Source organism: Spea bombifrons, chromosome 3 (genome assembly GCF_027358695.1).
Source record: "Spea bombifrons isolate aSpeBom1 chromosome 3, aSpeBom1.2.pri, whole genome shotgun sequence".
In the NCBI taxonomy this organism is placed as follows: Eukaryota; Metazoa; Chordata; class Amphibia; order Anura; family Pelobatidae; genus Spea; species Spea bombifrons.
This window is the reverse complement of record NC_071089.1, coordinates 117,183,535-117,196,358: the sequence shown is the minus strand read 5'-3', so window position 1 is coordinate 117,196,358 and position 12,824 is coordinate 117,183,535.

Here is a 12,824-nt window from a genome sequence, read left to right as displayed (position 1 = left end):
TTTAGCGAGAACCAAAAAGCTCCTCCGTCAGCAGACCTTCGTTTTCTTCCTAATTCTCCATCATTCCTTATAAATACTGAAGCGGCTTACAGAGGGCATCTCGCTTTAAAATAAAAGTCTCCAACAAATGTATTTTTTAAGGTTTTAAGGTTTTTTTTTTAATGTTGTTGAATTAATTAGATATGAAAATAATTTTTTTTCTTTTTTTTCTAATTTGGCCACAATTATTTTTTTTTATGTATAACCGTAAGGAAAATTCAGCAAAAATCAGCAAAATGATGAAATAACTATAAAAACGCCCCGATCTCTTCCTGATTGGCTGTTCAGTTGCGTCTGTTCTAAACTTGCTGTACTAACAGTGGAGAAACTAGAAGGGGTTTCTATTTCTTTCCTTAATCTCTCAACGTTCATGACTTTAAGTAATGTTTCGATTAATCACCCCCTTAAGGGCCGGGGGGGGGGCTATTCTGCACTTTTTTTCTGTTTCTTCATTTTTTTTGTAAATGATTATTATTATTTATTTGGATAGCGCCAACAATTTACTCAACACTTCTTGAAATATATACATAAATTCAAGGTGCCTGATAAGACTAGAACTGACGGACTAAGACAAAGCGAAACATTAGGTTAAATGGGCTCGGCTCCTAAGCTTACAATCTAGAGGGGGTTGGGTATAGAGAAATATTAAGGTATGGAGAAAGGGGAGCGATTCTCACTTGGTTTACCTGCGCATAAATCAAAATAAATATATTTTTGGGGCTTTTTGGGTTCACCAAGTGGTTTTCATTTATTTTCATTGCTGAACTATCCCAGGAGCCTTTCTGCAGTAAGAACAGTAAAGATGGAGAATTCTCTTTGTGTTGCGGCATCACACACACACACACACACACACACACACACACACACACACACACACACACACACACACACACACACACACACACACACACACACACACACACACACACACACACACACACACACACACACACACACACACACACACACTATATATATATACACACACCAAGTAAAAGGTAAGAGAGTGCTCTGGGAATCAATCTTTGCATGACGTGAAATGGCACTTTGCAAACACTAATGTGTTGGAAATGGAAACATTGAGCTTGCTAAAAAAAACCTGTATGTGATAGAAAAGACAGTATTTCAGTAAATAAACTTGTAAAATCTGCAAATAAAAATCCAAGGACACATATGGCCAACTTTAAATCCAACCTCAACCATATTTACTGCTTTATCTTTACAACATAAATGTATGGAAACGGATATTTTTACAGAGAGTATCTACAGAATGTGACGCCGACCGCACTCGGTTGTATACAGTAATTAACCCCCAGCGCTGTATACAGTAATATGACCCCCCAGCGCTGTATACAGTAATATAACCCCCAGCGCTGTATACAGTAATATAACCCCCAACGCTGTATACAGTAATATAACCCCCAGCACTGTATACAGTAATATAACCCCCCGGCGCTGTATACAGTAATATAACCCCCCCAGCGCTGTATACAGTGATATAACCCCCAGCGCTGTATACAGTAATATAACCCCCAGCGCTGTATACAGTAATATAACCCCCAGCGCTGTATACAGTAATATAACCCCCAGCGCTGTATACAGTAATATAACCCCCAGCGCTGTATACAGTAATATAACGGATATGGTTTATGGTGGACGTGTACACAGTTGCTGTGCTCAGTGAAGGCAGCGTGAGGTTGTGGTGCTCACAGTTTCAGTGCTGAGCACATGTTGTGGGGGAGCGCTGAGGTGGGGGGTCTATATGATCAGACCTCACACTCCCTTTTTTTGGGCTGGTTAGACATCCATTTTCCTCCGGTGGCTGGCAGTCCAGTCCATCTCTGGAGCGAGCCGGCAGGGTGACGACACCACAAATAGTCCGCGTGTGACATCGGTGCCCGCGTGCAAACACTTTGCTGACCCCTGAACATGAAAAGTTTTATATTTTAAAGTCAATGTAAAGAAGTAGAAGATACAGAGAAGATGCTTTTCAGAGCAGGATCCGTCACGCGACGCTCCTACTCCATGCAACATGGCAACAAGGGCCCTGCTTAACCACAGGTTTCTCCCGTAAACAGCTCTATACCCAGCACCCTGCTTACTTTTTCCAACGCTTTATTGCTTTGCCTTCTCCCGTTGAAAAATATACACCGGTTTGTTTAGGAGAAGTTTTATCTTCTTTTAATAAAGAAATACATAAAACATAATAATTTTAGTATACAAAAAAAAAAGCTATACTATAATTGAAAAAAAAATCTAATTTTTTTGCAATTTTGTTTAAAATTTCTTCGATACTGGAGATGTTCAGCAACATCTGATTACCCGACATACTTTTTTACATATTAACATTACATATTTTTAATACTATTGGCTTAAAATATTTTTTTATAGATTTTTTTTTTCTTTTAGAGAATAATGGGCCATTTTTTTTTAATATAAATTTTATTTTATTATTTTTATTATTTTTCCACGTACGCTATGGCTTGAGATCCCTTTGGGAATCTCTATTATATATTTTTGGATGGAAACATCACCGGGCTCCCAATAAATGATTATATTGTTTGCTTTATTTTTATCGTAGGTTGTTTTTTTTAGTGAATATTTGATTTGACCTCCTCCCGACCTGCATGTTTTTACCAGCTAATGCGTCTTTAGCTAGAACCAAAAAGCTCCTCCGTCAGCAGGCCTTCTTCTTGCTCCTAATTCTCCATCATTCCTTATAAATACTGAAGCGGCTCACAGAGGGCATCTCGCTTTAAAATAAAAATCTCCAACAAATTTATTTTTTAAGGTTTTTTTTTAATGTTGTTGAATTAATTAGATATGAAAATAATTTTTTTTCTTTTTTTTCTAATTTGGCCACAATTATTATTTTTTTTATGTATAACCGTAAGGAAAATTCTGCAAAAATCAGCAAAATGATGAAATAACTATAAAAACGCCCCGATCTCTTCCTGATTGGCTGTTCCGTTGCGTCTGTTCTAAAGTTGTTGTACTAACAGTGGAGAAAATAGAAGGGGTTTCTATTTCTTTCCTTAATCTCTCAACGTTCATGACTTTAAGTAATGTTTCGATTAATCACCCCCTTAAGAGCCGGGGGGGGGCTGTTGTGCACCTACTGGGCCACATCATTTTTTTCTGTTTCTTCATTTTTTTTGTAAATTATTATTATTATTTATTTGAATAGCGACAACAATTTACTCAACACTTCTTGAAATATATATATATATTCAAGGTGCCTGATAAGACTAGAACTGACGGACTAAGACAAAGCAAAACATTAGGTTAAATGGGCTTGGCTCCTAAGCTTACAATCTAGAGGGGGTTGGGTATAGAGAAATATTAAGGTATGGAGAAAAGGGGATAGATTCTCACTTGGTTTACCTGCGCATAAATCAAAATAAATATATTTTTGGGGCTTTTGGGGTTCACCAAGCGGGTTTCATTTATTTTCATTGCTGAACTATCCCAGGAGCCTTTCTGCAGTAAGAACAGTAAAGATGGAGAATTCTCTTTGTGTTGCAGCATCACACACACACACACACTCTCTCTCTCTCCCTCTCTCTCTCTCTCCCTCTCTCTCTCTCTCTCTCTCTCTCTCTCTCTCTCTCTCTCTCAGGTAAGAGAGCGCTCTGGGAATCAATCTTTGCATGACGTGAAATGGCACTTTGCAAACACTAATGTGTTGGAAATGGAAACATTGAGTAGAGCTTGCTAAAGAAAACTGTATGTGATAGAAAAAACAGTATTTCACTAAATAAACTTGTAAAATCTGCAAATAAAAATCCAAGGACACATATGGCCAACTTTAAATCAAACCTCAACCATATTTACTGCTTTATCTTTAGAACATAAATGTATGGAAACGGATATTTTTACAGAGAAGTCAGAGTCGCCGACCGCATAACCAGAAATAATATACAAGGGTATTGTGTGAAATAAAGAATAAAGAAGAATTAACAAGAAAAACACCGGGAGAAGTCCTGATATCCAGGTCTCCGGACCGTAGATGCCAATGACACGTAAGGACCGCTCGGCCCGTCCGGTCTATCCATTTCTCCACCAAGCTTCACTTGGTCCTTCTGGTTATTGCCCCTTCTCCTCCATCCCCGGTTCCTGATCTCTCCATCACTGCTTCAATCTACCCGACAGCCCAAATTCGCTGTCTTCGTTACACGGTCGTCTCCGCTTCATCCTTCCCTCGTCTCACCCCTTCGCTCGCCAGAGCCTGCTGCAAAGTAAAGCTGGACGCCATATGTACAAAGCTGATACTTCAAGCAAAAAGAAACAAGGACGTTCATCAAAGGGTTAATGAAGACCCGTCTGGAATGCAATTAACCAAAAATCAGGGCTTACATCCCTACTAGAAGCTTAAAGTTGTTCCTTTTGTTAACGTTTAACGACTATTATAATAGAGTTAGCCATCTTTATTAATAGCATTTGTTTTATATAGCGCCATCATATTCAGTAGCGCTGTACAATAGACAGGACAAGTAGTATATAGCATATACAGAAACTACAGGTGAGGAGGGCCCTGCTCAAAGGAGCTTACAATCTAGAGGGAGTTCATAAGCCAGTGTATAGATCAAGAAAGTGTCGCTTTACGATTTGTTTGCGCTGTCTCCTATTTATGGCTTCACCCAGGGTACCATATAGACGACTGTAATGGAGAAAAACTAATTTGCATATAGCGGCAAGGGGAAAATATATAAAAAAGTGTATATTTTTATTAGTAAGGTGATACAGAAAGGTATCGGTTGTGTTCCATGCTCTTCACTCGCGGCACAATCCCTGTTTCGATGGCAGCGTCCCTTTAACACCGAAAGCAGTTCATTTTTCTCCAATTCCAGAAGAGAAGAACGTGGAATATTTTTCCGCTGACTCTAATCTCTGGTGAATCGTAAGATAAATGCGTTTTACGCTTCAATGTATTCCGCGGAAGCCGGAGAGCGAGAATTTCCCCTTTTATCTCCTGTGCAAAAAAAAATCAAATCGATGTTCCGCGGCAGATTGGCCGGAATGATTATTTTTTAATGCGACGCTGGGAGAAGAAATGGGCATTTCTTGTTCTTATACATATTTTAGTATTTTCGGGCTTTATGGGAATTCAGTCCATAGGAATTACATTTTTTTGTAACCATTTACCGCTCTTAATTGTAACATTTTTAACATTGTGAAAGTAATGAGAAAGATTGATAACTGCGTAGCATGACATTCCTTCCTCTGTTAAATGAAATTGTTTGCACTTACAGCTCCTGTGCCTTTAAATGACAGAAAGCAGAGGATTTCATGTTGAGTGCAAGTTTTTCATTCAATAGAACTCAGTCGGGGTTCGAGATCTCCTGAGCCAGGATTGGGTGAGGGTCTGATTACTTAGACAGGGGCTTTAGACCAGGGTCCACATTTCTATCCATTTCCAAGCTAATTTAGAAGTAATATAAGGACATTTTACTTGAGGGTGGTAGGTATGTGGAACAGCCTCCCAGCAGAGGTGGTAGAGGGTAATACAGTGAGGGTATTAAACATGCATGGGATAGACATATGGCTCCTGAATCTAAGACGAGACCAACGACTGATTAAGGTTTGAGTCTCTACAGCAGGAGAAACGGGCGACTAGACGGGGGCCGGATGGTCCTTTTTTATCATCATAGTTCTATGTTTATGGGTTTGATCTTCTGCACGTGGATCCCCAGAGTAGACAGTCCTCTTCTTCAGACTAATCGTCTGGTGATAATGAATGCTCTCCATGCCTGGGATAAAATGACCCAGAAGCATGGACTCTACTCAACATCTACCAACGTCCTATCCACCGGGATGAAAGGGAGCAGCTCCAGGTAGAGTAAGTGTGACCACCATGAAATGATACATAGGGCGGTATAGCTCTCTTTACTCCCTCTACCAGAATTAGATGTCGCGCCCGATTCACCTCCACGGACAGCCTCAGCTTCCTCTAATGCTGCGGCCGTTGGAGGGAATCCAGCAGAGACAGAGGTCCGGGACGCCATCTTTCTTGAGCCCAGCAGACTTCAACATGTCCACCCATCAGCTATCTGGCGGATCGCCAATTAAAGCTTTTCTGAGCTTTTGGGATTTTTATGTATATTCCTGTATTTTCACCCCTAGTTTGCCCCTGGCTACTCTGCCTGATCCTGTCCTTGACCTAGGCTTCATTTGGACTCCATTTTTGAGCTTGGCCTATCCTGGTGTCCAGAAGGTAGTAGAGGCGCAGCTTACCCTTTCTTAGTGCCTGAGGCTCTGCCACAGGGCATCTTTGGGGCAAAATACCTCCTTTTACCATCGAAAGGGTACAATGGGTACAAATACAAAAATATTCAGACATTTTTACTGTTCTTTGGATTCTATTAGAATCTACACTACTTCGAATGTAACCTTCCTTCGCGCTAACAGATAATTCTAGGGGCAGAATGGACACTCATCACGTTTAACAAGGAGAATAAAACTTCAAAAACTTGGCAATACCAGATGGTTTTCAATTGTCCTTTTTTTTTTTTCTACCATGTTATATAGTACTTTTTCACCCGCTGTTTTAAATTGCCTGATTATAGAAATTGGTTTTAATGTAATTTCCTCCATACCTACCTTTTTATTTTTCCATAAAACTTCTTTTAAGAGTTACAATTTTTTTTTATTTTTTTTTATTTTAAATAATAGCTGGTGGTCTGATTCTTGATCGAATGTAAGCTGAAAAATACAAATTACAGTCATTTTGCCATTAAACGTTTGATTGCTGAGATATGGAGGTATTCGAAATGGAAATTAAATCCGATAAATTCCAAAAGAGTAGGTTTCGCAATCAGACCTTCGGAAACGTATGTATCAAAAGTAATAAGGAAAGAACATGCATTAAAAAAACAAAAAAAAAAATGGATTAAAATAATCTATAGCGTGAACTGCGTGTTATTTTAGAGGAACGGAGAGCAATTTGTTGGTTAGGCTGAGGAACATCATAATTTACGCATAATATTGGGTTTGTGATATAAGTACCGAGAAGATTAAACAAATCTGTTCTCAAGAAACTGTAAGTGTTGTTACTTTTCAACAAGTTCTTATACTCCCCCCTAACGAAAAAGAGAGGTCTCCAGTGGGGTCTTTGAACGTTAACCAGGCCAGGCCTTCTTTTGAGGAGCGTTGAAGGCCAAGGCTACAATGTCCACCTTTATTTCTCATTTATATATATATATTTCTCGTATGATTGTAACAACTCCTTACATTGGTAATACCAGTTGGGTAAGGAGGTCATTGGGTGGTAAAACTCCCAAAACAGAAAATGTTGGTTCCCTTCAACTGCAAAAACCCCATTGAAGCCTACAAGCTCCACCAACATCAAGACCTGAGTAGATCACAAAGCTCATGGACACTAGATCCTAAAGGGAGCATAGTGACCTCCCTGTAATTGCTCCTCATACAATATAACTCTCCTAGAAGGATCTCTGACCTGGAGAAGAGTCTGGTGGGCTAGGCTGGAGATCCCCTTCCCATCATAAGCGCTGGGGTAATCTTGTGAAGAAGCGATGGTCAATGCTTTATCTATAGACATATTTCTAATACTGGGGTGGCATATGAAGGCATCAGTTCCAGACTGTGTGATCCTAAAAGCCTCTGGAGTGGGCATGGACATTAGAGGAGACCCAGTGCATTCCGGGTCAATTTGTGGGGTCCTTCCCCACGAACGCATGGCTCTATCTTGGAACATGTTATTGAACACCTATGAACATAATGAAGCAATCAAACACAATTTTACTCAAAATGCGACCTATGGTTAGGTTAGCAAACATCTTGAGTATGCTTGATGATGAAATATTACAGATGTCTTTATTAAGGGTCTCACTTGGGAGGACCCCCTACGACCTGGGTCCCGGTTGTGGCTTTGATGCCCCTGGACCACTGAATTCTGCATGGATGGCCCACACTTCCTTTCTTTAGATGCATCCAGCGAGGTAAACTCGCTCTCTTAAAAAGGTTGCTTCTGAGAGACGGAATTACAGACAAATCTGTAAAAAGACACAAAAAAAAACCCCCAGCTCTGTCATCTTGATCAAGTACCTCTTGGATTTTCCCAATAGCCTAGCGGTCTTGAGACATTAGTCGGAAGTCAGCAGTGATTTTAAATAATGAGAGTGATGCCGTCCTCGGCTCTTGCCCGTGGCTCTTTGTTCCATTTATGTAATATTCCTTTACAGCATTCAATACAATTCTTTTGCTCCCCCTCCCCCCCCTTCTTTCCTTCAACCATGATTTTTTTTTTTCTTTCCGTCCCCAGGCGATCCGCCATGCTGGGAATTATTCCGCTCTTTCCTTTGTTTGTTCAACCACTCTGCTCTTACCCGAAGAATAGATGTTTCGTTAGTGGGTGGAAACGGAGCGTGCCTCATTGGGTTGATTGTTAAGAAGAAGTATCGTAGTTACGGATAACTTTGAAAACTTTCCGAATGTTTTTTTTTTATTTCCTTCTACGTAGAAACCAAAATAATGATCGTTATTCAAGGAGGCAAACTGTGTAACAGCGCGTCGAAGAGCCGAGAAGACCTCCGGATCACGGATCCTGTGTCGCTGTATGATGTGGATGAGTCTAACGTGATGCAATACATAGAGCATGGCCTTTTGGGAGAATGACGGGACTCTGTTGCTAAGCAGCACTAGTATCTCAGTAGACCGTTTAATGCAGTTTTGAAGTGACGAGGAGCATGGAGTAGAAAGATAACTGACTGATAAGGATAGTAGAGATCCCACTAGTGAATAAAAGGTTAAGCTGCTGAGATATTCGCCATCGCGAGAGACGATGGTCCACAAATATACCTTTTTTTAGTTCATCGTCCTTCATGGAGTCCATTGTTGAGTTACAAAAGCTTCCAAGACCTTTAGAGGACCATCTCTTGACAGCTTAAACATGGATCTACGATGTGTTGAATGTTTATGTGACGCTATGTCTTAAAGACGCGCCAGATGGGGCAGATGTTCCTATTCTTATGTTTATTCAGAATGATCTCTTGCTCTCTGTCCGTGGGCAGATATGACGTTAATAAGAAGAGAAAACACGTTACATTTTGTTTGTAGAACCTTTTATTTTCAGCAAACTTTATTGTAAGTGACATCCGGATTTGGTATTTCATGTGCAGGATGGCTGCGACTGATAAATTGTGTGTAGCCGTCCGGGGGGCATTCACACACCGGGGGTCTCCTCCAAAGCTAACGATAGGTATTACAAATTAACCACGCGAGACCCTAAGAGTGTCTTAATTCAATGCACTAAAATGATATGAGAGTGTGGGTATGAATGTGGGCAACTAGTTTCAGCCAAACCGAACGGGCAGGGAACGGAAATTTGTTGCCTGAAAAGAAATGGGCCAAAAACGAACCAAACAATTTGTCCGACTTTGCTTTAATGCAGCTGCCTGAAAACATCATATTATGGGGCAAAAACTGTCTTTTTTTAAAGAAAACAACGCAATACTTGTTATTTTAACCTGAAATTAGTAATTGGTGTGAGTTCCTTTTTTTAGGAGACCCTTCACCCCATCGGAAGGGGATTATGGGGCTTTATTTTTTTTTAAATCAATTCCACAAGGATGGTTTTAAATGGAATTTATAGCCCGAGGCCTTTCCCGATGAGATGAACGGCGATTCGCTTTGTAATTACGGTTGTGTTATGGCGGCATATGTTTAGCAGCAAACAGGGCATTGATTTTCTGGACTTGGTTAATTCCAGCATCAAATTACAAATGAAATTCATACTAAATGTAAATGTCCGCTATACAAAAACTGATACTGATTAATTCCTGACGCCTGCCCTCAGCGTGCGCGACAATCCCGGACGAAGAGCCTTTCTAGTCTATATTAGCATTATATATTTATATATACATAAATGTATAGGTTGGGAGCATGTTGAAGATTCCCTGACTCCAGGAACTCAGGTGGTCTATTTACTTGGGCCGGGCACAATTGCAAAGGTCCGTGGCCACATTAGAACCCCCAGGACCACCAGCCGAAATCTTGAGGATCCGTATAAACCTAAAGATACGGCCCCCCTGCCCTGTCCTACCCCTGCCCCCCCAACTTCCCCATCCCATGATCTCTCCACTTCCCCCAGCTCATAATGGGGCCACATGGACCAATTCCAAGAAAAGACCCATAGCTCACAAGGGCCCCAACATGAGTAGCAGGCTGTGATGGCCAATAAGGAGGCATGTGATAGGTCAGAGAGCCCGGCTCCTGCTTGCCTGGGCCACCGGCATGGTGGACCTGTCCACACTGCCATGGGTCAGTAGTTTAAGCTGTCTTTTGATTAATTGCCCCGTGGTGGTATTTATACAGGCGAAACCTGCTTCAAAGATCACAAATGAAGATCTATGTGGGTGAGAGACATCTCTACCCTCTCCACATCCTTACCTGCCATCTGCGCCTTGACGGAAGAATATATTCCGGGCGCTCTGTTCAGGATTATTGTTTGTTCTAAATTGTCTTCCTGTGTATTAATTTTTTTCTTTCTAGCATTGACAATGCGCTTCTAATCTCCCCAAATGTGATTTTAGGAATTCTCGGGGTATTTGTATTCCACCAGTCGGGACGCCGCGCCTTATTTTAATTGAAGTGGAGATGGCAGCACTTTTTCTGTAGAATTGCCTCCTGACTCATTCCTTTTCTGGCTGTGTATCAAAGTAAATGTAATTTCGTCTTTGCCGGTCCGGGGAAAGCTTCTTCTGAAAAGGATATTAAATAAATATTCTGGATTAAAGGGACCCAGTCCTTTCAAAGACTCAGACATTAACATGCAACCTTGCTCTAACACCACGCACTTACACATACATACACTATCTTCATCCTTCCTCTCCAACACTCCAACTAACCAAAGGCTTGTGACTGACTCTCCAGCAACATAATCCAAATTAAACACTCATGCTTACACCCTCACAGACGCTAACACCATTACTAAAACACCTTCACACACGCTAACGCCATTACTAAAACACACACTCATGCTAACACCATATACTAACATACACACCCTCTAACACCATATGCTGACACACATAGTAACACACACATGCTAACAGCATACACCCATACATGCTAACAGGATACTCTCACACACATGCTAACACCATATACTAACACACTAATGCAAATGCCATACACTATCACATGGGCACTTTACTGCCATACTGTAATGCACACTCATGCTAACACCATACACACACACATGCTGACACCATGCAGTAACATACACTCACTCTACCACCATATACTTAGATAAATGCACACCATAAACTCATTCATACATACATACATACATATATACACGCACTCTCCCCCTCTTCCATCATACATGCAGCTTGCCAGCTCCCCCTCCCCTCTTACTTTGCGCGGAGCCCCGTCTTCACTACATCACGCAGGCACAGGGAGAGCTGTTTCTCTTCTTCCATGGTGTAACCTCAGTGGGCACCACCAATACCTGCCTCTCCTTTATATTGTCTTAAAATCAGAATAGCCATATGTCTATCCCATGCATGACTAAATCCCCTTACTGCATTTCCCTCTACCACTTCTGCTGGGAGGCTGTTACACTTATTTACCACCCTCTCAGTAAAATAAAACTTCCTAACATTCTATCTAAGTCTCTGACCGTCTAGTTTTTTAGTTCTAACATATTTCCTCTTTGGAAATAAACTTCCTTCCTGTATTTTGATGAACTGTTGTATGCATTTACTTGCCTTTATGGCTTCTGCCCTACGCAGTGTCAGATAGAGCAGTCTCGTGTTCGGCTCCGAGGCCTGTACTCCGGGAGCAGACAGCAGCAGCGTATCTCTTCTCCTGCCCCCAACGAGCCCTTCCGGCAAACTCTGCCTACATCTTGACGCATCCTAAAGCACGCTGCGCTTTTACCGTGGGGTCATGTAAGGTGACCCCACTGCCTTCCCGTCTCTACAAGCGGCCCCGTCCAAATCAGCCTGCTCTTTTGTGACCAATTTTATGTATCCATGGTAACTAGATGTGTTAAATACTAGAGTTACATTTAGATAGTAGCTCCACCCTTTGAGGGGGACGGGGAGTAGGCAGGAAGTAGACTGGTGGACCCGGGTCGCGAGTGGTCGGCATACTTGGGAACTCTTCTGGATTCTCTAGTTCTCCGGGTCAAGACCCGAATCCTCCAGGCCGCTCCCCGCCCATTTTAAAAGGGATGTTTCCCGCTGCCGTCAGTGGGAACGCCCCCAGCGTCAGTGGGACTGCCCCCGACCTCAGCGGAAACTCCCACTGACATCAGCGGGAACGCCCCGGAGACTTCCCTTGCGGGACTTCCCACTGACGTCAGTGGGCAGTCCTGGTCGCGTCCCGCAAGGGAAGTCTCCGGGTAGCCGGAGCCCAGAAGTTCCCAGGTATGGCGGTCGGCTCCACCAACGAAAAATGCATATTAAATAAGTTGGTACTTGTAATGGCACAAAATAAGTTACTTACCTCATTAAAGCGCCGCACGCACTCACTGGCAGGAAAACGTTCCTACTGAATCCAGCGGGTGCACTTCCTGTCTTATTAGACTCCCTGGAACTCTTGCGCAAGCCAGTGCCGGGGCTGGCGGGTGGGGAATATAGAGCATGTGCGCACCGGGAAGCTATAGACGTGTCCAGCCAAGCGGTGGTAAAAGGGGCAAATGCATTGGGGTAGATTCTGAAAAATCTCTCAATGCATTTTAAGGGGGGAAAAAATGAAATAGACAAAACTATAAAATGAATGATGTGATGACGGGGGTCTGGTCAGCGCGGCCGCCGTCG